General features: G+C 39.6%; 1 pseudogene; it reads left to right on the top strand.

The window, feature by feature from the left end:
* Positions 1-6,608: 6,608 nt before the first annotated feature.
* Positions 6,609-7,176, top strand: LOC129692039 (60S ribosomal protein L10-like; annotated as a pseudogene).
* Positions 7,177-24,878: the final 17,702 nt, after the last annotated feature.

Below are 24,878 nucleotides of genomic sequence, written 5' to 3'. Positions count from 1 at the left end.
CCCCAACAATGCTTCAGGATTTGTTGTTGTTTTGTTTTGTTTTGTTTTAATGTTTTATTTTATTTTATTTTGAGAATGACTCTTTCAGGGTGGCTTCTAAATTCAAAGCACAACTTCTAAGAATAGAGAAATGCTTTGTAACAAAGATGGGAAGACCTTTCTGTTTCTAAACTTATAGTGGTTCTGTATTTAAGATTCCAAGACTTCATATAATCACATATGAGCACTGGTAGGCATTGGTTCCACTTAAGAGGTGGGAGAGAAGCATGGCTAACCTCATTCTACCAGTAAATCCTACCTGGCAAGACTACCTTGTCAATTCTGATCCCCTACTCACCTCTTCAACATGTCTTCCTGGTGGGCATGGCGGCTTGTGCCTCTCATGCCAGCACTCAGGGGCTAGAGGCAAAAAACTGTGGTGAGTTCAAGGCCAGATTGGGCTATATACTGAACTTGACTCCAACCTCAAAACTACAGAGTGAGACCCTGTCTCCAGAACCAAAACAAAGCTGGAAAAGGTCTTGACTAATATATACATGAATACTTTCTGACTTCTCTCCCCTCTCATATTGCCTTCTTCCTCCATCCCTTACCTTCTCCTGGCCTCTTTTTAGTAAGGCTTCTTCCTCCAATCCACACCCTCCTGCTTCCATACATTGCCTTTTTCTAGGCTAAGAGTATTACTCCATTAGCTAGAGAGCAGGCTAGATAGTTAAGAGCACTTGTTTGATTCCCAGTTCCCACATGTTGGCCCACAACTGCCTGTAACTCTTGTCCCAGGGGATCTGATGCTCTCTTCTGACCTCCACTGGCACCACACATGGACTTTGTACACATACATACACTTAGGCAAGACACTCATACACATAAAACAAGAAAAATAAGGATGGAGAGAGAGAGAAAGGAGCTCAACCTCACTCTCTTCATGTATTCCCTTTAACCTTGTAATGGGCTGCCCTCGGCCTCCTGTTATTACTAACATCTTAGGCAGAGTGTGTTAAAGGCTAAGTTACTAAAGCCCCCGCACCACAGTGTGTAATGGAGTTGCAGAGCTTCAAGTCCCAGAGGGTTTCAAGACATGCTGTGGCAGAGCATTTCGCTGGCAGGCTGAGGCTTCTCTGACTGTTCCCGATAGTGGACTCCAGGCTTAGAGCAGCTACGCATCTTGCTCGCTTACAATGACCCGTCATTTGAAGCTTTTTGGAGGCTGACTGTTCACCATTGCAAGCACTGTCCCTTACAGAAAACATTTTGGGAGCAGAGTTAAGATTTGGTATGTGGTTTTGTTTTGATGACGGCATCCTTTGATTTACAGAAGCTTTTCAGTTTCATGAGGTCCCATTTATTGATGCTCTTAGAGCCTGTGCTGTTGGCATTCTGTTCAGGAAGCTCTCTCCTGTACCAATGAGTTCTAGGGTATTCCCCACTTTTTCTTCTAATCGATTTAATGTGTCTGGTTTTATGTTGAGGTCTTTGATCCACTTGGACTTTAGTTTTGTGCAGGGTGGTAAGTATGGGTCTATTTGCATTTTTCTACATGTAGGTATCCAGTTAGACCAGCACCATTTGTTGAAGATGCTCTCTTTTTTTCATTGTATGCCTTTGGCATCTTTGTCAAAAATCAAGTATCCATAAGCGTGTGGGTTTATTTCTGGGTCTTCTGTTTGGTTCCATTGATCCACCATTCTGTTTCTATGTCAGTACCATGCAGTTTTTATAACTGTTGCTCTATAGTACAGCTTAAGATCAGAGATGGAGATACCTCCAGAAGATCTTTTATTGTTAAGGATTGTTTTAGCAATTCTGGGTTTCTTGTTATTCCATATGAAGTTGAGAATTTTTCTTTCCAGGTCTGTAAAGAATTATGTTGGTAGTTTGATGGGAATTGCATTGAATCTGTAGATTGCTTTTGGTAAGATGGTCATTTTTACTATGTTAATCCTGCCAAGCCATGAGCATGGGAGATCTTTCCATCTTCTGATATCTTCTTCTAATTTCTTTAGAGACACTGTCATCAAAACAAAATGACTGCCTACAGATTGGGAAAGAATCTTCACCAACCCTTTATCTGACAGAGGACTAATATCCAGTATATATAAAGAACTAAAGAAGCTGAAAAGAAGCAGACCAAGTAATGCAATTTAAAAAATGGGGAACAGAGCTAAACAGAGAATTCTCTGTAGAGGAATATCGAATGGCAGAGAAACACTTAAAGAAATGCTCAACCTCATTAGCCATTAGGGAAATGCAAATCAAAACAACCCTGAGATTTCACCTTATGCCCATCAGAATGGCCAAGATCAAAAACTCAAGGGACAACACATGCTGGAGAGGTTGTGGAGAAAGGGGAACCCTCCTCCACTGCTGGTGGGAATGTAAACTGATACAACCACTCTGGAAATCAATCTGGCGCTTCCTCAGACAACTAGGAAAAGCACTTCCTCAAGATCCAGCCATAACCACTCCTAGGCATATATCCAAAAGAGGCTCAAGTACACAATAAGGACATTTGTTCAGCCATGTTTATAGCAGCCTTATTTGTAATTGCCAGAAGCTGGAAACAGCCCAGATGCCCTTCAACTGAAGAATGGATGCAGAAATTGTGGTACATCTACACAATGGAGTATTACTCTGCAATGAAAAATAAGGAAATCATGAAATTTGCAGGTAAATGGTGGAACCTAGAAAGGATTATCCTGTGTGAGCTGTCCCAGAAGCAGAAAGACACACACGATATATACTCATATAGACATATAACATAGGATAAACCTACTAAAATCTGTACATCTAAAGAAACTAATCAAGAGAGAGGACCCTGACTAAAACACTCAGTCCCCATACTGAAAGGCAAAGAGGATGGACATCAGAAGAAGAAGAAAACAGGAAACAACCTAGGAACCTGCCACAGAGGGCCTCTGAAAGGCTCTGCCCTGTAGACTATCAAAGCAGATGCTGAGACTTATGGCCAACTGTTGGGCAGACTGCATGGAATCTTATGTAAGAAGTGGGAAATATTAAGAGCTGGAGAGGACAAGAACCCCACAAGAAGAGCAACAGAACCAGAAAATTTGAACACAGGGGTCTTCTCAGAGACTCATACTCCAACCAAGGACTATTCATGGAGATAACCTAGAACCCCTGCACAGATGTAGCCCATGGCAGTTTAGTGTCCAAGTGGGTTACATAGTAATGGGAAGAGGGACTGCCTCTGACATAATCTGATTGGCCTGCTCTTTGATCACCTCCCTCTGAGGGGGGAGCAGCCTTACCAGGCCACAGAAGATGACAATGCAGCCACTTCTGATGTGATCTGATAGACTAAGATCAGAAGGAAGGAGAAGAGGACCTCCCCTATCAGTGGACTTGGGAAGGGGCATGCCTGAAGAAGGGGGAGGGAGGGTGAGCTCAGGAGAGGCTTATGGGGGGATACAAAGTGAATAAAGTGTAATTAATAAAAAAAAAGAAACCTAAAAAAAAAAAAAAAAAAGATTTGGTGTGTGGGCCCAGAGAACCATTAATATAAAGAAAAGCCGCCTGCCAACAGTATCAATTGAATCCTCAGTGTTAGAAACAATCTACTTTCTAATTATGACTATTTTGTCTTTCACAGTCTTTCTTTATTTTTCTCTCACTTCCCTCCTGCATGGATAATTAGCCCCTTTCTGATAAACGTCTCCTCCCTGGTCATTGTGTAGTAACACAGGTATGTTCTCATTTCTAAGGGGATCCTTCTTTGTCTGCCAACTGTCATTAAAAATCACATGTGTTTTGCCCATAGGTTTTTTTTTTTTTTTTAATGTTTTGTTTTGCAAGGGGAGGCTAATTGTAGCTCTCTCCCATGGCTTCCTACTGTTGTCAAGTTAACCATGGGTTTGCTGTGCTGGGAAAGGTTTAGCTAAGGCCTGGAATCCAAAACAAGGGCAACAATAAATAGCAATTATCCCCAGGCCCTTTGCTCCTGCTGCTTTCCTAAGGCAGCAGGCCTGGTTGTTGCCTTCCACAGGACTGGACCCTCTCAACCATCTTGATACAGTTGCCTTTGGAGGGAGTTCAGTTTTGGGTCACATGCAGTCCTTACCAATAGCAGTAGTAGTGATTGCATGGAAGAGCTGTGAGCAGCCTCCTTCCCCCTTCCTTATGGAACCATCATCTCTTGAGTACCTGTAGTCTGAGAGACAGCACAAGTGGTCCATTCATCTGTCTCCTTAATGCTTACTTTGTCACAGCCCAGCTTTAGAAATTGAAATTATGTTTCAATTGCAGGACAGAGATTTGGCACAGAGTAAAATTTGCATGTAATTTTTCAACATTTGGCAGAAATGCGTAAGATGCCTTTCTCATTTGTACATCTCCTTGTTTAATTGGTGGCTTTTTAAAATGGTAGCTACCTCTATCTAAAAACATGTGAGGTGGAGATGTGTAAGCTAGGACAGAAAGACCCGATCCCCTATGAAACACTTGGGTATTGAAGCAAGCAAACACCAAATGTAACTGTGATTTTTGGCAAGGAGCAGATCCTCACCAGCAAGGGCAGGTCTACAGGCCATCATGACCCACAAGCATGGTTGAGGAACCTGCCACCGTTACCATCTTCCCATTCGTTGAAACGCCTTTCCTATTTTTGCCTTTAACATTCTAGCCTCTGCTCCCAGAATTGTACAGTAAATCAGCCTTTGTTCCATACAGTAAGATCATCATTTTCCCATGATTTTAGGCAAAGGTTTTTATTCTTGACTTTTCCCTGGGAAGTCACAAATTGTAATCAGAGGCAATAGCACGCTCATCACTGGAAAAGTGTGGCATGTTGATGTACAGACTCCTTTGCGGAATGAATTCTGCTCTAGCTTCAAATCTAACTGCTCATTTACTCACTAAGAAGATCAGTAAACATCAAAAATGGTTAATTAGGCAGATAACAGAGAAAAACAGATAATGGAAAATATCCTGTTTTTTTAAGATGCCTTAATTTACAGCATTTCTGACCTCTTTGCCTATAGAAGTGAAGAGTGAGTGAGGCAAACTGTGCTTTATCCCAAGCTGAGACTAGCCTGGGAAGCAGGAATGGGCTATCAAAGAGAGAACTGTTATTAACAGCTTCACAGGTCTGTTTCACAAAGAAGAACCAACGATTAAGCAAAATCTATGTTTTCTGAAATCGATGTTTTTTTTTTAACAATAAAACCATTTTTTTAAATAACAGTTATAATCCTCTCAGACAAAATTGATAAGGAAAAGGTTAAACTATGAGACATGAAATTGGTGTGTCTTGTCTCTTATCCTGCACAAAAACAAACAAAAAAAAAAACAGAAAAAGCAGTTATTGAAAACAAATATTTCTATAATGGCTCAGGTATGGCTTATTTCCTCTTATCTCTATTTATTTCTTCCACTGAGCAATGTCACAGTGTTCTCAGAATAGGTGACAGGCCCTTGACCAATGGGGCCACGCTATACATAGCTCACCTTTTCAGCAGAATTCAAAAACTATCAGTTATTTCCTGAAATCCTGTATTTTCACCTCATTCAGCTACTATGAAGGTAGAGTCATACCTATGAAAGATAAAAAGATTAGGAACTATTAACCTTTAAATTAAAAATGAGTACTAATTTTACATATAATTATTTAAAATTGTCTTTCAGTTAGCAGTAGAGTCAGTGGATAAAATTAGGATTTTATGATTAACATTTTAGAGGAAAAGAAAGAAAAAGAGGTGGAAAAGTTTATGTTTTTCTAGAAAGAGATCTTTTAAAACGACCATGAGCTAAAGGTGAATAGAATAATGTAATAAAGGGACATAGAACTGAAAACACTGATTATAAACAAACCAAATATTAAAATGTGGGATAAAGATTAGCTGTCCTCTGTTCTTTTACACAAATAAAAAGTAAGTAAATGAGAGAAAGATGTCGGACCTAGCAAAAAAAGCACTGTGGGTTGTTTCAGAACAGCACACTTAAGAGGTGTTCTTCAAAGGGACAAATGAGAAGCACCGGGAAGCAGAACCCCCATCCCATGTGGGCACCAGAGACACCAGACAGGAAACTGGACCAATGATGGTCCCCATATCCTCAGCTTCCCTGAGTAGAGGTAAGAGCAATTAAGCACACTGAAGTCTCTGTTTGCTAGGAATTTGATGCTTATTACATCAAACTTCCTTCAATAAACTGATAACAATAACGGAAGAAATAGAGAGATTTAAAAATATGTCTTTTTGACAGTTACTCTCAAGATTACAATGCAGTGATCTGTATCTATGGGATTTCTGAGCTGAGAGACCTTAATTCCTTTGTAAGTCTCTTGAAGAGTAACAATTTTATGCAGTTTTATCTTTTTTGCAAAAGGTATGAAATCCTTAAGATGTTTTAAATTAACTTTCAATTACTTTTGTAAGCTTCGTGTTCCACTTACGAATATCCAGCCACTTAAATTAACATGCTAAAATAAAGTGAGCATTCTAGATTCCAGCCTGTAAAAACATTAGCCAAACTCAGTAAAAACACTTTAAATATTTTACAGTAGTATTAATCCTATATCAGACAGAAATCTTAATAAAGACTATAAATTGCACTCTTTCCTCCATCGTGGCTGGGAGGATCCTATTGTCATCATGGGTCACCACCCTGCCTGGTGTTACAGGTGTTCTAAGAACAAGCGGTATGCAAAGTCTCTCTTCTGCCAGGATGCCCCTGACGCTAAGATCCACATCTTTGATGTGGGATGGAAGAAGGCAAAAGTTGTTGGCCACTCGGTGTCAGCTGAATATGAACAACTCTCTTCTGAAGCACTGGAGGGAGCCCATATTTGCACATAATAAATAGACACATATTAAAGAGTTGTGGCAAGGATGGCTTCCCATGTCATCCCAATCAACAAGATGTTGTCCTGTGCTGGGACTGACAGGCTCCAGACAGCTATGTGTGGTGCCTTTGGGATGCCCCAGGGCACCGTGGCCAGGGTTCACATTGGCTAGGTCTGTGACTGAGGCTCTGAGTAGAGCCTAGTCCAAGATGTGGCCTCCAGACATCCACATTTCAAAGAAGTGGGGCTTCACCAAGTTTAATGCAGATGAATTTGAAGACATGGTTGCTGAGAAGCGGCTTGTTCCTGGTGGCTATGGGATCAAATATATCCCCAGTCACAGTCCCCTGGACAAATGGAGAGCCCTGCATTCTTGAGGGCTTCCACAGTGCCCTACCAAATCATATTCAGTAATAAATCTCACATTTAGTGTGCTTACAAGAAAAAAAAAAAAGAATATAAATGGCAGCCAAGTGCATGTCTCCAAGTCCACAGATAGGAGAGATCCTTCTCCCCTTCCATCTCACCCTAGCCTATCAGGTCTCATCAGGAGTGGCTGCATTGTCTTCCTCTGTGTCCTGGTAAGGCTGCTCCCCCCTCAGGGGGGAGGTGATCAAAGAGCCAGCCACAGAGTGCGGTGGAATATGCCTGTAATCCCATTACTCAGGGAGGCACAGGAAGGCAGATTTCTGTGAGTTCGATCCCAGCCTAATATGCAAAGTGAGTCCAGGACAGCCTAGACGACACAGAGAAACCCTGTCTTGAAAAACCAAAATAATAATAATAATAATAATAATAATAATAATAATAATAACAAATTTTAAAAGAATATAAATGGCCTGTTCAACCTACATCACTGTACTCCTATTGATGGAAAAATGGAACAACGTACTCTGTATTATCAGACCTTACATGTATAAATACAGATTATGTCTCAAAGGTTCTTGTGCTCTCTTTGAAAAGTACTGTCCTTTAAATTTTTTTGTATGGGGCTGGAAAGTTGTCTCAGCACTTAGGAGTCCTTAGTGCTGATGGAGGGATCCCAGGTTCAGTTCCTAGCACCCACAGCAGAGAGCTCCCAATATCCTGTAACTCCAGTTCAAAAGCATCATGAGACTCTGGCCTCCATGGGCACACATATATGCATAATCACACACGTACACAGACATGCAACTAAAAACAACGGAATTAAAGCTTCAAAAATGTTTACTTGGTTGGTTGGTTTATTGCTTGTTTGCTTGCTTGCTTGGTTAATTGACTGGTCGGTGGGTTAGTTGGTTGGCTGGCTGGTTGACTGGCTGGCTCGCTAGTTGGTTGGATGGATGGAAGGCTGATGGCTGCCTGGCTGGCTGGATAGCTAGCTGGCTGGATAGATAAATGGATGGATAGATAGCTAGTTGGTTGGTTGGTTGGTTGGTTGGTTGGTTGGTTGGTTGGTTGGTTGGTGGGTTGGTTGGTTGGTTAGTGGGTTAGTTGGTTGGCTGGCTGGCTGGTTGGTTGGCTAGCTGGATGGTAGGTTGATTGGTTAGTCAGTTGGTTGGTAGGGCAGTTGGTTGGTTAGTTTTGAGAGGGGATCTTGCTGTAAGTGCTTAATGTAGCCTCAAAGTCACATCTCTTGTCTCAGTCTCCCAAAGCAGCTGATATCCCAGGAATGCAACTCCCACTTAAAATGTATTATTAAAAAGAATCTAATAGTGTCCTCTTCACAGAAGTGTTTTGGTTTTTATTTGATAGGATTATTATTACTATTGTCAGTACTAGGAATTGAGCCTAGGGCCTCACACATGCAAGGTTAACACTGTTTTGCTGAGTTCCAACCCCAGTCAGCTGTTTTCATCTATAACTGGGTGAATACTCACACAGCACTTTGCACAATTTCTAACACACAGTAGTAGTATTATACTGAAAGATATTTGCCTATTTTCTAGGAGAATCAGCACTGGTCACAAATGATTGTTTATGAACATTCTTATGACACCTTTTGAAATTTTCCCAAATCTCTAGAATTTCTTAATTGGAATTTTGTTGTAGTATCTCACTGTCCCTTTAGTTTTGAATTTTCCTAGTAATAAATAACATTAAGTATCTTTCTCATGTGTATGCTAGCAACTCATATATCCTCTTTTGAAATATCTATTCAAAATTTTTTGCCAAAAATGTAAAGTCTTAATCCATGTTTTCAAATTATCTGATACCTTCTAAATAGCTGGAATGAGACCTGTGCAAGCATCTCCTTTGATGAGAAGTTAAATATAACTAACATCATTGGTGTGACACAGTGGAGTAGAATACAAAAGAGGAGAGAGAGAGATTGGGATCAAAGAGAAATCAGAGCCAGCAAATAAGAGAAAAAGCAGCAGAACTTCCCATGAGGACTGAAAGAGAACTGGGCTTTAAAACATGGTCCAGGAAAGTATATCAGAATATGGGCAGGACCACAATTGCAGGCTGTTCTTTCATAATACACCAAGAGGTTCTAATGAAAGTCACATGTATACATGAGCCTCACACATACATGCATACATACATACATGCATACATACATGCACACAATATGTGAGAGAAGCAATGTGTAGAGCAAAAGCTCTATTTGGCTCATAGTAGCAGAATTTTCTATTCATGGTCAGTATCTCTGCACTGTGTACTTATCTTTACTTAGAGCATCATGGTGGGAAGTTTGTAGAAAGGCAGAAAATCACCTCATTGCAGACAGGAAGCTGAGAGAAAGGAGAGAAGGGTTCAGAGGGCAAGACATCCTTCAGAAACATCCCCAGTGATGCACTTTTTCAACTAGGCGCCACCACTTAATGGACCATTCAGCCATGCATTCATCAATGGTTTTACCACATGTCAGCTGGAAACACACGAGCCTTTTGTTCTTGTTGTTATCCTCAAACCAGAGCCTCCTCATTATGTGGCTTATATTTTACCTAAGGAAGTCAAATGGGAAACAAATAAATAGCTTAAACACGTTGCATGTCAGATGTTTGTAAAATGAAGAAACCCAAAGCATGGAAGAGAGATATAATGTTCCCAGAAAGGGGAGGAACAGGGACTTGGTGCTCCATAGAAGGTGAATAAGGACTCTTTGGTAAAGAGACATTTAATAGAGACATACTGGAGCAGACAACACTTCATGTTGTCTGGTGAAGGAACGATCTAGACATAAAATGTAGTTAGTGCACTGGGCACTGTAATCCTAGCACTTGTAGAGGCAGAGGCAGGCAGATCTCTCTGTAAGTTCGAGGCCAGCCTGGTCTACAAAGTGAGTCCAGGATAACCAAGACTACACAGAAAAACTCTGTCACAAAAAAGAAAAACAAAATAATAATAATAATAAAATAATAACAAGCAGTAATAGTTGGCACAAACATTCTTAGAGTCTGCGTGGAAGGCTAGGAACAGCAAATAGTGGGTACTATAGACCTTGCCAGCAGATGTAGAGTAGAAGAGTAGGGATAGCCCACTCTTACAAGGAGAGACTTCCGTGACAACCCTAACCTGAGATGGCAGTCACATGGGCAAGATCATGATGCCATGGTCTGAAGAAGCGCAGCAGGCCATGTAAGGGCAAAGAGAACTAGACAATGACTTGAAGCTTGATCCACTGAAGCAGGAGTCAGTTTATTAGTCCTGACAAATTCCCACGCTGATGTGTAAATACCAACTGCAAGTGCTGACTTTCAAATCAAGATGTGTGGAGCTGATGGAAAGATGGAGCAGCCATCTCCCATCATTTGCTTAGTGCAGGAATGAAAGTGGCGTCTTTCCCTTTTGCGGTACCAGCCAAAGCCTCCATGCTTCCCTAGGCTCAGTGTTTCTGGGGGAATCTCAACCCCCCAAAATCAATCACTGCCACTTGGGAATCACAGTGTATTAGTGATTTCTGAGTCTTGGGTTGTATTCTTTACCCTGGAGCCAAGGTGAGAACCCAAGAATATATGAGGGGAGCATTCCCCAAAGGAGGAAACAGACACTTAACAAATGTTTTCATGCAAAGATGCCTAGCAGAAGAGCATTATGGGCTATGAAGAAGTTTTCCACGTCTGTGTATGTGGTCTGCCATCAGTATGTGTTTGTGTTTCCCCAGATTCATTCATATGTTCAAGCTGTGACATTCAGCGTAATGGAGTCCTTTGATGAGACCATGAGGATTCCCACCCAGGCCCCATGTCCCAGCCTCCACCCCTGCATGCAGCAAGAAGGCAACTGTCTACAAGTCAGAATACTCTCACCAAGAACCAAACCTGCCACCACCCCGATTTGGGACTTCTCAACCTCCAGAACTGTGGGTAATAAATTTCTGATATTGATACCTATACATATATACATATGTGTGTGTATCAGATCTGCTGCAAAGAAATGACAATTAAACTTGTAGGGCCCAATGTGGATAAAGAATACTATTGGTTCAAAGGGATGTTCAATTGATGGCCTCATAGAAAATTTCACATGCCTACAAGCTTATCACAACCCTAAACATTGTACAGAACTACACAGTCCCCAAGATGCTGTGAAAAAAAATATTTTTTTTAATAATTTCTCATTAGATTTGTGTGTATGTGTGTGTGTGTGTGTAAAATCTGTTTCTTCAAGAATTGGGATCCTAGGTTAATGGGCTTCAGCAATAAGGAAGCTAGAAGGAACAATTTTTATTCCACGTACGCTATGTCTACCTTAAAGTCCCCTTTGTTTTTTTCTCTACCTAAACTCATTAGAGCCACATCCCATAAAGGGGAGCTACAGAAAACCCAACTTAAAACTCTAAAAGAGATTTGTCTTCAGTAATCTAAATTAGAACCCTGAAACAGACAGATAAAAACACAAAGGAAGCCATGGGGCTTCCACAATGCCGCCCATCGCCTGTCCTGTCCCTGGCACCCGGGAAGGAGCTTAAAAATTAGTGTTGACGCAGACCCGGACTACATTAGTCTTCTTGTAATTTCAGAGCTGTCTGAAACTCAGGGGGAACTCACAAGAGGATTACCCTGTCTTCCTTTTTTTGTTGTTGTTGTTGTGTTTCACGTTGCTCATTTGCGGGTTTTTGAAAACCAAAGGAAGAATAGGTGGCTGGATGGACAGACAGAAAATTGCCTGAAGCCAGATTATTAGTAGCTTAAGGATTAATCTTTTAAGTGTATTGCCAAACATACCACAAAGAGATCTGAAATAGCTCTCCAGCTAAAAAGCTGAGCTCGTGCGGTAACCGCACACCTCAAACTGCTTTTCCGACCACGGAGACTTTAAAACACTACTTTCATCTTGTTAAAAGGTGCGTAAGTCTAGAAGGTTTAAAGCTTCCGTTACTACATCTGTTCTCATTTTCTTTCAACTGAAGCTTAAATTTTTAGAATTTTTTTATTCTAATACTAAAAAAATATTTTTGTAATCTCTTAGAATTTCAGTAAATACAGCTACTTTGGCTGCATTTTTTCTGCATTTACATTTTTCTTTTGAAAGATATAAGAAAAAAACTGAAAAAATGGACATGCTGTATTTTCTGCCTCTTTCTTTCCATTTCTGGAGTAGACGTGGGAGGAACTGGCAAAATCGAAAGTGGAAAGTGTTTTAAATTAATATTTGCATTTATTATAACAAATTCAATACAAGTGTATGCATCAGGAAACAAAGGCCCCACTCCTCCATATGTCATTACTTCAGGATAATATAGATTTTCGCAGTTTTCTATTCTTCTATGGAATTACAAAATGTTCATGCAGTTAAATATATAGTTATCCTAACTTTCAAGTCTCCTTAAACTCACTCAAGAAGCTACAAGAAAGCCACCATACCAGAGAGGTTAAATATTTTTGGTTCAAAATCAATAAATATTTGTTATCTACAACCCAAAGTACATAGAAGCTGAGGGTACTCTGTCTACATTCGCCCGGATATAATATTTACAGAAATTAAATTGGAATAATTTGCCAAGTTAGAAATAGTTAAGAGTCAGAACCATGAAAGCTACTAACTCAGACACACTGGAAATTAATCTAGGAAGGTAGATGCATTAGTCTGGGATGTTAATGCTAGCCAGTAAACTCAGATATGCACATACAGCAAAATTCTCAGAAATACTGACAGAATCATCCCTACTGCACCTTGCTACAAGAGAGGGCGTTATAAGTTCTAGCACACTTTTGCCTCCCGTTTCTTCCGAAGTTTTGATGCCCTTCTGCCCCCTGCTCTTTTCTTAACCACACCTTACTTTAAGAGATCCCTGAACACTGAGTCTGGGGCGCACAATGAAATGCATTGTTTAATGCTACAAGTTACAAGCTGCCTGTGGTTTTGCCCTCCTTATGTTAACAAACTTGAGCGTGACGCAAATTTACAAGTGCCATGCTCCTTGTCTAGGTGTCATTACCAAGCCACTGCAGTGACTGGGCTGCCGAGAGACTGAACGGCTTAGGCTGGATTTTCACGCTATGAGCCCCCGAGTGCTAACTGCTGAAACTGGTCACAGCGTGGTTGCCTGTAGCAGGTGATTCATGGAGCTACTAAATCTCTCACAGCCTGTGGTGTGCTGGTAAGCCGATAACACCCATTTCTCCAGGGCAGGGAGCAGCTCAGCACTGGTTTGTAGCATCTGCCAGTTCCTCTGAGTATGTGTCTCTATCCTGGCCAATTTGAAGATCTCCACACGGAGCCAGTGACTCCAAGCATCGGAGGGGATATGAACACCGAACTCCATGGGTCCTAAGACCTTCTGCAAGCTGCTACCAGAATCTCCCATCTTGGAGACCTTAAAAACACACCTGGAAGTTAGTGACACCCAAACCTGTCACCACCCCCAGTTGCTAATGACAACCAGGAAACCCTGTCCTATTGCCCATTACATCCGTCTTCCCTCTAGAAAACTGAGGTCAATTGCTGAGCCTTTGGATCTTGAGCCTTTTAATCTGAACTCAGGATATTAAAGATTCATGCCTTCTTGCCATATTGCATATTTGACATCTTTGTCATCCGTGGGAGGAATGAGAAAACTGAAAGAAAAAAAAAAAAAAACAACCTCCATAATTGTTTTTCATACCCAGCGCAGTAGGGGCTTATTTCCTACCACAGAGACTAAAGTCAAAAGGAAGGCTAAGAAACTGTAATTATTCCTGAAAGCACAGTTTCAACAAACAATGTGATGATCAGCGCCTTCTACCAAAATGCCTTTCCACCCATCGACTTCTAGAATCACCACAAATTGTTCCATGTGGTAAAGGCGCAGCAAGGTGTCTGCCTCAACGAAGAGGTAGATACTTGTTTGCTGAATAACTAAGTAGAGATTCAACTCCCTTCTGCAGCTCCTTACAAAGAGAAACACCCACAATTACCCTCATCTATTTTAATATGTAGCAACATGGAAGCTGATGATAGAAAAAGACGTTGTTGGGTGATGTCTCAAGTTAGCCGAGAAAGAATTAGCTTGCTCAATTATTGAAGGAAAATAAAACTACCCAAAATATTTGTTATTTGTACTGTTATTGCTCCTCCAAACTTTCAAGCCAGACACTCTGGCGCCTAGCCTCTCTTTGTCAGCAGGCCAACTGAGCAACTGAAAAAAACAATAACGAACAGGGCCTGGAGAGATGACTCAGTAGTCAAGAGCCTTGATTCTCTTGCAGAAGACCCAGGTTTGATTCCCAGAATACACACTGTAACTCCCAACCATCTATTAACTTGTGTCAGGGGATTCACTGCCCTCTTCTGGCATCGGTGGGCACCAGGCATGCAGGCAAGCATCATTTTGAAAAGTGGCAATAAACGATTGCTCTTGCATCAGAATTGTATGCAACAAATGTCATTACATTACGTAACTCTCTGCTTACCCAATACTTCCTCTGCACTTTTTCTCTTCACCAGCAGATAGTGCAGGTTACCTACGACCTAAATAATCTCTGTCGCCTTCTTGTTCCAACTGGGAAAGCAAGAAGCAACCGGGCTCAGATTTTTGAGTGTTTTGATCAGTGAAAATCTGCTGAACTGTGAGAAGTAGCAATGTTTTAGGAAGGGGCAATTCATTAACTTCATTTCCTTAAAAATACACATTGTAAACCTGGCACAGTGGCACACTCCTGAAATTCCAGCAGAAGCAGACGGATCTCTGTGAGTTCAAGGCCAGCCTGATCTACAAAGTGAGTCCAGGACAGCCAAGGCTATGGGTTTGAGAAACCCTGTCTCAAACAAACAAAACCAAAAATAGCCATTGTTAGTGGGGCAGTAGTGGTGAATGCTTTTAATCCCAGCACTCAGGAGGCAGAGGCAGGCGGAGCTCTGAATATAGGCAGCCTGGTCTACAGAGTGAGTTCCGGGACAACCAGAGCTGCACAGAGAAACCCTGACTCAAAAAAACAACAACAACAAAAAAACCCACAACTAAACAAAAGACCCCAATATGCATTGTTCCCAAGTTTCTTCCTTCTATTTTCTAAGCCCCATTGCGAATTATTATTTCCCACACTTTTTATGGGAAATGTCCTTCTTGAAACCACGCCAGTGTCTGGCTGGCTAATTTATGCTATAGTTCAGATATTTATGCATTTAGCAGCAGGATGTTTACCAGATGAGCACATGGACGGTGTAAGACTCAAATCGCTGTTCTGGAATATAAATGCATGTTTCTGTTCACTCTGATGGGAAATGCTCACTTAGCTAGAATACACCTGATGGCCAGTATGAAGCCACCTACATTTATATTCAATTCTGGATCATGTTAGGGACCAGAAAATGGAATGCAACAAGTCAACAAGTCAAATCTCTATGACTTGTGGTAATAGCTACTCTAGCACCATCAACTTCATTCTTAGTGAACTTTTTCCAACCAGTTTTAAAGGTCTTAGTTAGACTTGTTCTTACTACCTGTGCCTTTTGAAAACCAGGTGACTTCCTTCAGAATTAAAAGATTTCAACATAATACCACAGAAGGCAGCTCACCAGCTAGCTACTCGTCTGTGTAGCTAAAGACCCCAGTGACCAGTCCTGGTTCTCCACAGCCTCCTGCTCTGAACCTGCAGGTGAAGGACACCATCTAAATGAAGAAATGGTGGAATCTAATAACTTACCTGGAAGGAGAAAATTACAGCTCTTCTGGAGAGTAGGAATTATACCAGTTATTTCCCTTCCCTGTTAGTTCCAGAAATTAGTCTTTCAGTATAAGAAAATAACTAACTCCAGCTAAAGTCAATTGATTTTTCCGGAAAAATTTAGGCATAACTTGTAGTTAATTTATTTCAGTATGCAGGTTTCAGAAGTCGTTTTGTTTTGTTTTGTTTTGTTTTGTTTTGATAAGATACTTCACTGGACATCTGCTTTATCTATCAACTGAAAATCAGTACCTTGAATAGAAAACAAAATTTCACTGATTAAAAACACTGCTTTGAAGCTGGGCGCTGGGCGTGGTGGTGCACACCTTCAGTCCTAGCACTCAGGGAGGCAGAGGCAGGTGGATGACTGTGAGTTCCAGGCCAACCTGGTCTACAAAGTTAATCCAGGACAGCTAGGGCTACACAGAGAAACAAACAAATTAATTAAATAAATAAAATACTGCTTTGTTGCTTTCAGAGGGTAACACTAAGATAACTTCATGTCTTCATTAGTGAGCACTTCTTCAGCACCCACTATTTTCTTCTTGGTTTTTCTCTTCAACTGCAGATCGGCTTTGGTAGCTCGGTGCACTCAAGAAACCCTACGGCTTGCAATTCAGCCTGGCTGCCAAATCCCCGTTGTGGCAATACCAGAGTTTAAATCAGGCAACCCACCTTCATCAGTATCCCTGAGGACAAGAGTGCTAGCGGGGCGGAGCAAACTGACAGATTAATGCGAGCTTTAATGCTCAGCTTCCCCAATATTGATACAATGCGGCAGTTTCTCTTACTCGGGATGCAGTTAATAACCTTTCCCCGTTCGGGCACAGAACCACCACAGATCCACCATTAGGCGGGATCTTTCCAACAGCTGAGTCACTCCTTCCATTTGGTGTCAATTAGGCTAATTAGTGGTTAGCAGCTCCGGCTGCCCTTCAATCCTTTGGAAACGGCTCTCCGCACACGTCGGGTGCCGGCTCTAAGGTCTTCTCACACACTGACAAGGATGCCTTCACTGCTAAGGCAGAAGGCTGTTTAGAAAGACAGTGTGTGACTGGTCTTAACACGTAAACAGCCAGTGTCACAAACTGCAGTTTTTGATGGCCAGCCACCCGTTCTACGGCCTCTTGCCGGCCACCAGCTGTTGGCGTACAATTTGTTGACCACTGATACAGCTGAATCCTATTATCTTTTCTTCTCACCAGCTAGGTGGTCCGGGTGTTCTTTCCCCTGAGGGTACTTGTACCTGTTAAAACACTATTTCTTTTGGCTCTGGTTCTAAACCCAGGCAGAGGGGATTAGGAGGCTGGCTTTTAATTGCGCTTGCCTTTTTCTTCTACGAATGCCAATCGTTTTGCAGTGCCTTTTGTGATATGAAAATGAACACAGGATTAAAGCATATTTTTGATTCCTCACCAGCCTTTCGAGTCTTTCAGGCACCTTCCTTAAGCTACTGGGTTAGCTTATCAGGCAGCTCAAGCCTTGGCAGGCGGCAAATACTAAGTCATTTCACAGACGCTCTGGCTTCCAGTGCTAAAGAAAACCACTGGGAAAGTTGATGGACGTCACTCAAAGAACCATTTAACACTGTCGGTTTAGTAATCAGATGCAAATCTTGAAACTTTTGACAGATGATCTTCACAATTTTAAAATGATCCTAATACATACATAAGAAGCCTACATAAATTGTGGAAAACATTGATTTTTGTGCAAATAGAGGTACTCTTGAAAAATGGTCCTTCAAGGTAGATAGACTATTACTTACACCTTATCATTCCAATTTTTAAAAAGATCTTGCTATATGACTCAGTTTACAGGTTTAAGAAAAGTCATCTTGTTCTACTACACTATATTATCAAACTTTTTAATTCTAATAAATTGGGTCTTCTGAGAGTCTAAATCAAAATATTTTTTTCAATGTTAATTCAAAAAATCTCAAGGAGGCAATATGAAATACTATGGTTTCTTAGCCAAATATTGAAAATTATAGTAGAAAATACCTCAGCAGTGAATCCCATGTCAGAATTTATGTTAAAAAATTCTCAAGACAAGTAACTGACATAAAAATAAATGTGGTCTATGTTACAAGTTAAGTGTAATCTACATTTTCATTTTATAAATGATACATTTATGTATAGTTCCTGCAATATCTGTAAAATATACCTACATATCATACGTGATAAGCCACATGCAAAAGTTTTAAGTATACAACTGAATTTGCATTATCTAAACACAATTTTAAGAAACAGTTTTAAAAGCCTGGGTGCTCTCCTAAAAATGAGACAGTATTTATAGCCTTAGAAAATTGTGGCCAGCAACATTTAATTAATGAAAGGGTCCATTTTGACTAAGATTAGCTCTGCAGAGTAAATAATGCAATGTTTTGAGTCATCCTGTAAGTGTTTTAATACATTTCAATATATCTATCTCAACAAACTTTGTTTTATAACTATATCAGATTTGTTTCACTTTTACACTTTACATTCTTGAAAATAATGCATCTATTTGTAGTCTGTAAACTCCATTCATACAAAATAGATTGAAATTAAATAGCTACAAACAGAAATATCATTGTATATATACGCAGGTTACAGATGGGAAACTTTTACTTTTTTTTGCCTAATTGTTGACTACTAGTTAAGACTCAATCTTAGTTATTTTCCCCTAAATATAACATGACTCTTTGAAGAAATTTTTCTTAAGTAGACTTACAAAAACTGATAGTGCCATAGAGCATATGTGGAACCATATTTTTTTTAAATATGTTCTACATAGAAAGTAAATTAGCTTCTAAAAATTGAGACATGGAGAAGAAAATGAAAACCACAGTTCTCTGCTGCCATCAATTGAACTGATACTTCCAACATCAAAGCTTCAACGTTTTTCCTCAAAAAGATCCCCCTTACAAGCAAGGCAAGGCAGCTCCCAAGGAGAAACAAAGTCCTCTCCCTTCCCTACTTGAAAGCTGACTCTTCTTTTTCTCATTGCCTATTAGGTCAGTTTCACACAATAGCACTACACCTTTTCCTCACAGATATCCATGTGAAATTTGCAATCTTTATTATGCATAGCACCCAAGCAATTCTTAGGAAAGAAAATGCAGGAAATCAATGAGACATGACACCATAGCCTAAGAGAGTCAAATAAGAAAGTTAAAACTTACAAACGATTCAAGAAATTTCAGTCCCCAAAAGGATGATGCTAAAGAAGAGTCTACAGGGTAGGAACTTGGATTGTGTGGGTTATTTTAAATTTTTCCACCGTAGTTTGTTTTTGTTTGTTTTGTTTTGTTTGTTGTTGTTTCGTCACCATTCAATTCTTCTGTCTGTATAAAAAGAATAATCTTACTATACAATGGGGTAGCCACTGGCCATAAGCAGTTTTACTGAGCATTGCAGAAGTATCTAGCCTCTAGGTATCTAGTATCTACATTGAGTCCTCCTACTTTAAAAACAAGATGCACACTGGATTTCAAAGATTTAGTACAAAATATATATATATAATATATCGTAAATAACTTAATAGTAATTACAGGCTGAGGTAACATTTTGTACATGTGCTTTTAATATATACTAGTAAGATATACTTCTTTTTGGTGACCTTACAGAAATTAAATATTTATAAATCACTAATAATTTTTAACATTTATAATCTATTCCAAGATACAAACTCGAGTTCTTTTAATAAATAAAATGTAAGTAAAAATAAAAAATAAGCTTCACACTGTTTCATTTTTAATATTTCCAATAGAAATTGTACCATTATATTTCTTGAATTATACGCTAATAGAAATGCTACTGTAGACTCTATATGACTCTATTTGCAGTGTTAGGTACCTAATCACTTCAACCATAATAGTGATTTGGTTTATACTAACAGAAGTGCCAAAGAGACAATCTAACAGACAAAGGGAGTTTGTTTTCAACAATAGGATTGAAGAAAAATAAGCCAAAATACAAAACAAACAGTCCAATAGCAAAGTAAATTCTAAATAGTTAAACACAAAATATTGGAAAGTATACAAAAACAAATGAACTGAGTAATTTTCCACTGGTTGAGGCATTCAAATACACAAATGATTTGTGATAAATGATGTAGCTCAATATTGTATCCAAGCCATGTCTCCTACAGTGCAATATTTTGCATTCCTGTTGTTCATCCACATATATTAGTCAGGAATTTTTCTAGGCCAAAGGCAGACTAGTAAGCCGAAAGGCATGGAGAGACACTATATGCTAGACTTGCACATACAAAGTAGTTATTAAAAACCCGGAGTTTCAACCACTAAATTTTTTTAAGTAATGAATTAATTCCATCAACAATCTGCATGTTTCTTTTATTGACAAGTATATTGGAGTATAATCATCTGGAATAGATGACTGAAAGCCTAAAGCGTTTATCAACCAGCTGTTACAGTGCTGTGCAGTCATAGTAAACAGAGCGAATGTATGCACTGAATTGTTGAAACCAACGTCGAGTTAAAGAACATGGAAAAGAAATGCCAAATTGATGAGGAAAATCTCAAAGGTATGCTGGGAAGAAGCAAAATGATATCGGCGCTCCTGTGCTTCCAGTTCCCAGCAAACCTCCCTCCCGCAAAGTCAGCTTCCAGTAGATCTGCCACTTACTTAAGTTCTGTTCGCATCGAATTTGATGAAATCCCCAGCAGACCACAAGATGGGTAAACCTGTTCTAACTGCTTCTACAATATCATGGCGCAGAGCTTGAATTACCAATCCACCAGAGAATGCTAATGCAATTATGAGTGTTTACTTACACCATGTGTTTCTCGCTGAGCCGCCCCCGCAGCGTCAGGGAGAAACCAAAGGGAGCTAATGTTTTATAGATGGTAAGACTCTGTTTGTTTTCAGTGGGGCTAAGTCTCCCAAAGCACTCAGACACACTAATTAAAGTAAACTGCAGAGGCCCATAATAAAATATATGTGTTTGGAGACTGGGAGATGAACCCTACTGGCTTATTAAAAGTCAAAAGAAAAATATACATTATTTATGACTTCAAAGGGACACATTCCGTGCTCCAGTTTATTTAAAGGATTAACTGAGCAGTGGTTATTGGTGACCATCTGAACGGTTCTTCTTTCACTGTTCATTAGTTCCATCATATATGTGAGAAGGCATCATTTGGGTTCAAATCAAATATTATTAATCAAATAAATTACAGGGGCTACACCAACATTATTAAACGGAATCTTTGTGAAAATAGCTGCTAATAAATCTCTATTGCTTTGCAATACTTGCCTGGTTGCAACAATGTAATTGGGGGCTTTCAAAATGTTTATAGGTATTAAATAAGAGTCTTCATAACTTTGGCAACCCCAAAAACAGTAAACAGGGGGAACAACACAAAACAATTTGCCTCACAGCCATCGATTTCCAAAAGATAGCACCTTTATCTGGAGCCCAATTTCCCTGTTTTCAAGACAAGACAAGAAATGATAACTGTGTGTGGAAAATCTGTTACGTACGTCTAAAATGTTTCTTTCACTTATTGACTATTTTAAGCCAAGGCACATGATTTGATCAAGAACGTTATTGGAGTCTGAATTAAAGAAGCCCAAACAAAGGATAGCTGAGAGAGAAAAATACTGCTTTCTTGCTTCCTTGGCTTGGGTCTCTGCAAAGTTATTCATAATTATCATTTCTTTCCATGAAATTATTATGTTACCTACCTAAATATTAGCATGTATCCAGAGGCTTAGTAGAATTTTTAACTTGCAAATACTGAAGGTATTTGTTCTCCACTTTCTAAGAAGCAGGTACCAGAAGTTTCTTTGAGGCAGAAGATACCTGACCGCAGATCTGACCCAGCCTCCTGATTGCTTTGAGCTGTTTCTTTTTTCCCCTCTTCTCTCCTCTCCTCTTCGTACTTCTGTACCTCTGGTTGGCATAATTCGCGTCGGAAGTTTTCCCACAGTCATTTATCATCACAAGCCAAGGACACCCAAAACCCTGGAAGCACAGCACGGCTCTTTGAAGATTACAGATTACGTTTCTTGCAAGTGAATAAAAATTATTGAGTCAGCACTCATGATAGTCAAACTTTTCCTAATATATCATTTTAATGACTCTATATTACTCACTCGTCAAAGAAAATACTAGCAAACTGAAACCAAAACAATACTTATTCAGAATTCATTTCATTTTTATGATTTGCGCAGCCTCACCTAAAAAAGATTGAGATGGTGAATGTTCATATTATGCTAACCTACCAGCTATAAAATTATAATTTCAATATTTCACAAATTATTGGCTGTAGAAAGTGTAAAAGATGCTTGCCTAAGTTTGTATTACAAAGAAAATATCAATTGTATGAGACTGAGAGCTAGTCTTCTCTTTCGGTTTCTTCTTTGTACGCTTTGTTGCTGTTTGGTCCAAAGGGGCTCCTACCCTTACTATCTTTGCCACGTTGTTCTCTAGCTGCTTTTTCTTTCACAGCCCTGGATCGACTCTAAACTCAGGACCTTTGCCGTTGTTGATAGTATACTCTTTGTTGTCTACCCTGTACTGTTTGAAAAACATCGTAACAGTCCTGCACCCCAAATTAAACAAAGAAATAAAACAACTGTTACCAAACCAAAAAAAAAAAAAAAATCTTTGGAAATCCATATTCCTTTGAGCAGTAAAGAACAGACTGGAAGGCACATGGCCACTTGCATGTTAATTTACTTTACTTCTCTTGATCTAAATAGTAACTGTTAACCCAGCTCCATTTAAATTCTCCCTTCCAAATTCGGAATACCCTTACTTTAATATCATAATTAAAGTATTGTACAAACACAATAAAAATTCTCTCTTTTCAAATTATATTTTGGTTCAAAAGGAGATATGATGCAGGCTGGTCATAAGACATCAAGGAAAGACAATTTCCTTTCATTAAAAAAAAATACTCCCCAAATCTCTGAGATTCAAAATCAGCTGTAGGATGCTTACTCTGTATTTCACATAATCTAACTCCCTCCCTACTGGACTCTGAAAATACTAAGAAGTGGAGAAAAAATGCCCAATTAGTCTTCAATCTAGGATTATCTTAGAGACCAATTTAAACTATAACAAACTAAAACTTCAGGCACTTGTTCAAATCTTATTTATGCACAAATAAATCAGCATGCTCAAAGTTTTACAAAACTTTATTTTTTAAAAGTTCCTGATGTGCTTAGAGGGGCTGAGATATGGTGAATAAATTGAAGAGGGATTCTTCTTTCACTTTCCTGTCCTAATTTGTGTAACCACATTAACATGTGTTTCATCCTTAAGGTGAAAACGTTCTTTAGGACAGAGGTCATGACTATCTTGTTTTACTGTGCCATCCCCAGGGCTAATCATATTGCTTGGAAAACAGGCACATCAAAGAAACATACATGTTAAATGGCTATGATGGAACTGTATCCGTGTTGACCCTGAAGGGTCTTAGGGGAAAACGGATTGGTTCCAATTGGAGTTAATTATCAAAACCAGTAGGAAGGAAACACCTTCTGAGTTGACATTGAATAGTAGGTTCAAATACTAGTAGGCGAGAAGAAAAGTGTGTGTTTGTGTGCTGCAGGGAAAGGGGATAGGACTGAGAAAGTTAGGGTATTGGGCAATTATTATAACACGAGTAAAGCCCAGGATCAAACACAAATGTATTCAATTACAGCAAGCAAAATGACTCCCATGTGGAATTAAGAGCAAGAGATTTTGTAGCAAATTAGAGGGAACAATCCTAAAAGATAAACCCAAAATTTAGAAAGCCTTGAAGTTCAGACTACATGTGAAAGATTTCTGGACAATGAATGACATTAACTAGAGAACAGTTACTTCATCAAAATAACCAAAAACGAGAAAACAAGATAAGAAAGAATATCTAAAGTATGGGCTAGGAAAATAGCTGAATGGCTGAGTGCTTGTTATACAAGCAAGAGGACCTGAGTTCAAATCCAGTGCCCAGCACTCATGTGAAAATCAAGCATAGCTAATGTGTGCCTGCAACCCCAGTTTTGGGAAGTGGGGGGTCCCTTCACTGGCCAGCCAGGCTCACCCCAACAGCAAGCTTCAGCTTCAGTGACTTTGTCTCCACAAATAAGGTGTCAAGCAAGAGTTGAAGACACTCAACAGCCTCTTACACATACCCACACATACATGAGCACATACAACACACACACACACACACACACACACCACACACAAGGAGAAGCAAAAACCCAAGTGGGAAATAAAGAAAGCTCAAAAACTACTAGGCAAACGAATCTTTCATTTAGTTTATGAAATTATTCAGTTTTGATAAGGTGGTTTTAAGAATGATCTTGGCCAAGCTATTTCAATGACCTGCCCAAGGTTGCAAAGCCAAGACTGAGAGTGGGTCCCCTAGCTTCCTGCCCAGTTCTTCTCTCTATGTAAAGTATGTTCTCTGCCTCAAGCTGGCTTTTTAAATTAAGAGGAATTAACAAAGCAGCAAACACAGAATTAGCTCTTTATTGCGATTTCACTAACTGAACAGTAACTTTATTTAATAGATCTTCCCCGCCACACAGACATCCCGCTGAAGCACTGTAATAAATGTAATAAAAGGGGAGATTAGGGCAAACATCGGTGGGAAGACATTAATTAGAGGAGGACCTTACCAATTCTCAGTTGACTAATCCTCAAACCCTGCAATTCTCATAAGGAAACTGACAATCTTGCTTTACTCCTTATCAAAGAGAGTTTCCAAGCCAGAGAGAGTGGCAGGCTCAAGTAATCAGAATCTCATTAATTTTATTAAATATACCATAAAGTCCCATAACAAATAATTAAGCCCTGTTAAACAGATATCCGATAGTCCACCTTATCCCTTCTTATTTATAGACAGAAATAAAATGACGGTGCTTAGAACAACAACAGTGCAAGGGGCTTGTTGTTAGTGATGACAATAATACCTAAGGTTTGTTTCAGGGATGTCAAAGCTCTTCAAAGTATGCTTGTCACGCTAAGGCTGGCCTACTAACTGTGGTGTCCTACTCTACGTA

This window comes from Psammomys obesus, unplaced genomic scaffold, assembly GCF_907164565.1.
Source record: "Psammomys obesus unplaced genomic scaffold, mPsaObe1.curated_primary_1811, whole genome shotgun sequence".
Classification (NCBI taxonomy): Eukaryota; Metazoa; Chordata; class Mammalia; order Rodentia; family Muridae; genus Psammomys; species Psammomys obesus.
Note: the sequence above shows the minus strand (reverse complement) of the source record. Positions and strands in the feature narration are given on the sequence as shown.